The sequence below is a fragment of the Macaca nemestrina genome, chromosome 10 (genome assembly GCF_043159975.1).
Source record: "Macaca nemestrina isolate mMacNem1 chromosome 10, mMacNem.hap1, whole genome shotgun sequence".
NCBI classification, from domain to species: Eukaryota; Metazoa; Chordata; class Mammalia; order Primates; family Cercopithecidae; genus Macaca; species Macaca nemestrina.
The window spans coordinates 88,566,795-88,570,307 of record NC_092134.1 but is presented as its reverse complement, the minus strand read 5'-3'; the positions used below and the strand labels follow the sequence as shown (position 1 = coordinate 88,570,307).

Below are 3,513 nucleotides of genomic sequence, written 5' to 3'. Positions count from 1 at the left end.
CCAGCCAATGGACTCAGAACTCAAAAGAAATTACTCTAGTTAATTATTTTTAGCCAATAAATTGGGGTGGTTTGTTATACAAGTATACTGGACACTCATGGGACAGTTGTTTAACCTCTCTTAGGTGAAATGGGATATTTATCCCTAACTCATAGCACTATTTTGATGTGTAAATACGATAATGCATTCAAAACATCTTGCTCAGTGTCTGACACTTAAAAGCAAATCAGAGTAATTGTTAACAGAAAGTTTAAAATGAGGTCATCAGCTGAGATTGAGGGCAAGAGACTAGAGTCTGCTGTAGTAAGGAGAGGAGCTAGGGGAAGGTCTGGAATAGCCATCTAAGACGAGAATGTATGAATGTATTAGTCTGTTTTCACAGGGCTGTAAAGAACTGCCCAATGCTGGATAATTTATAAAGAAAAGGCGTTTAATTGATTCATAGTTCTGCAGGGTTGGGAAGGCCTCAGGAAACTTACACCAATCATGGCGGGAGGGGAAGAGGCACATCTTTTTTGTTTTGTTTTGTTTTCCATGTTGAAAAAGCCATTTACTTTTTTCCAAATATTATTCTAAATAGGTGTTTTACAGATAAGGCTCAATATAAAGTTAAACATTCTATAGAAGGAAATCATTTTTACAGAAATTAAGAATAATTTTAACAAAAGAAAACCCTAACATCTGTCTAGATGTGGTTGTGTTCCATGGGAAAATTTCAGCATCCAAAGTGCAAAGAAAAAATGACTGTGGCTTTTCTTACCACATAAAATATTTACCATCTTCCTTATAGCCTATTCTTTATTGTTAGTAGAGATGCCAAAGGATCACATATTGATCTTTAGAAGTTGGGCTCCACTGGACAAGATTGGGAGTATGGGGGTCAAGCATCAGAATGAATTCAATTTTAAAACAAAAACTGACTTTGACCCCAAGTTAACCCAAAGTTCAGCCAATGGCATATTAGAGATAAATACAAGTTGTACTTTCACATTTACAAGGTTGTGCCACTCAACACTATTAAAGACCTAATCATCCAGATTAAAACTACGCATACTCCCATCACTAGTTCTGTCCTCAATGCATCCCATTTTTATGAAAGCTCCATATTATAGCTCTGTTCATAATGGGGAATGAGAATTTCCAGGTCTTAGAAGGAGGCATCCTAAATCTTCTGGTGTAATCCTTTCTTTGTCCCACCCTCCCACTTCCCACCCTGAGACAAGTCAATCTTATCAGATAGGTAGGGTTTTTGTCATTGTCTCATGGAAATCAGTTATAAACGAAACTAGAGAAAGATCATTCATTCCATGAGCAGCATTTGACTTTAAGCCAAAGGGATAATAACCCCCCTTCCCCCAAAAGAATCACAATCAATTCCATACTAACCCTGCTACCCTTGGAAAGATCTCTCATCTAAAAGCTCCCAACAATGACCGGAACAAGGTACTGATATTATGTGACTCGAGGAGAAGGAAGGGGAGATACATGTAATTTTAGTAAAACCCTCATGCAAAATTAAACTTGAATAAAAGCCTGGAGAATGCTAAAGGTAGTAATGAGTACAGGAGGCTGCAGAGCAGAGAGTACAGGTGTCCTTTCTTATAGTCAGTCAGTGCTGGGAGTAATAGGCAGATGTGACTTCACTGGAACATTGAAGAAGTAAAACAGTTGCCTTGTCGTCTTAGGTTGGTGGCAAACTTGCTTTTGCTTCCAAATCTGGGAGTGTTCTTTGTGAGGGTGGAACTGACTCTCTGTGACAGGGAACTACATGAAGGAGTCTTGAGAAGCTGATGTCCAGGAGTGGTCACAGATGCCAGTAAACTCACTTTAATATCTGGTGTCTGTGATGTTGAAAAGGCATTTGAGTTTTCAATGACATGTAAGGGGTCAATGTTCTCTTGCTCCACTATGGTGAACTGACTCCAATACTCCAGGGGCAAGGAAAGCAGGCGCTTGACCACCTTGAGTTGACACTTGATGTCCTGTAACATTGTAACTGGGTCTGGATTGGGCACAGCATGAGCCACTATTATAGGGCAAGGACTTTAGCCAGATTGGCAGCATTCATTTTAGTGTGTGGACTCTGAGCTACTCTCTGCAAGTGAATCGTGAGGAAAGCCAGTGTGTCCCTGTTGACCTGGAGCAGTTCACCAACAGCCTGGTACATGGCAGCTATGCTATTGTCTTCATCTGTGATTTCTGCTGCTTCCATAAAAGCTTTGTTTAGGTGAAAGGTTCTTTGAAGTTTCGAAGAAAGTCTTTTAGAAGGCTGCAGATAGCGTGGATATCATCCACTTTGCTGAGGAGGGGTACGGTTTTCACTCTGAGGAATTTCTCTTTCAGCTTTTACTGTGCGGTCACCGCCCGAGATCCTATACAGGCCTGTCTCAGTAAGACCTCTCTGCTCAATCTCATTTACACAATGCACAACAATGGAGGGGATCGTTGGAGAGGTCTGGGATACAAAGTAAGCCAGCATTCCCTCTCCAATCTTGACAGGTGTTCCTATCAGAGTACGAATGCAGGTAAGGGGACAGTGGTCCCGACATTCTGGATGACAGACCACACAACAGTCTCCACACTTCAGAGATAGTTTCCCAAATTTTATCTGCTTTCCACATGGAACATAGAATTCAGGTTTAATAACCGTCTTAGAGGCAAAGTCATGCAGGTACATCCCTCTGTTACTCTCTGGCGTGCCCACATTGTCTCAGTTCTTGGCTCCAGCTGCCTGCTGTTCAGGGTGGGGTCACTGTTCCAAGGTTGTAAAGTACCTGTTTTCCTTTGGCTCCTGATCCAATATGGCACAGTCTCAATAGTGGACACAGCTTTGATGGGCCCGCCATCTCTGGGAACAGTCACGGTAGTTTTTGCAACTATGGATTCATTCCCCTTGGTCTACTGTGGAGCCAATGGAACGGGTTTTCTTTACAGGTCCAGAGGGACCATCAACAAACTGTCGGCTACTAGAGCGCCTCTTTTCTCTCTTCTTCAGCTTGAAAGTCTTCACCAAAGAAGAGTCCCAATCCAGTAATTCATCAGTCTTGTCAAAGCTGATATCTGATAAAATGGAACCAGATTCATCGATGATTGATAGTCTTTTGTTCCCAGCATTGCTGCTGGATGGTTGGCCTCTGTTGAGAAAAGCCAAAGCTGATTTTTGCTCCCCGCTTAGTTGGCCAGATATGTCACACATGAACATCTCTCGAATCAGCTGAATCTGTCATTCCAGCTTTTGGCAGTCAGCCTCAGCTCTCCGTTTGGATGTCTGCATCCACCTGATTATATGCATGCTTCAGCTTAACATCCAGAGCATTTCACTCAGTCTCTGCTTTTATCAAAAGATCCTTGTATTTCCCCCAGCTCATAGTCAGTCCTCTCCCACTTTTTAAAAAAATCCTCAAAGTCCTTCACCAGCTGGATAAATTGCAGTTCGTTTCCTTCACTGAGAATCTCCGCCCCGCGCACAAGCTGCTCAAACAGATTCTGCATATTCAGTATAGTAGTATCCAT

At 42.1% G+C, this 3,513-nt stretch overlaps 1 pseudogene; it reads right to left on the bottom strand.

Moving 5' to 3' along the window:
• Nucleotides 1-1,315: 1,315 nt before the first annotated feature.
• Nucleotides 1,316-3,513, bottom strand: LOC105470096 (rac GTPase-activating protein 1 pseudogene; annotated as a pseudogene).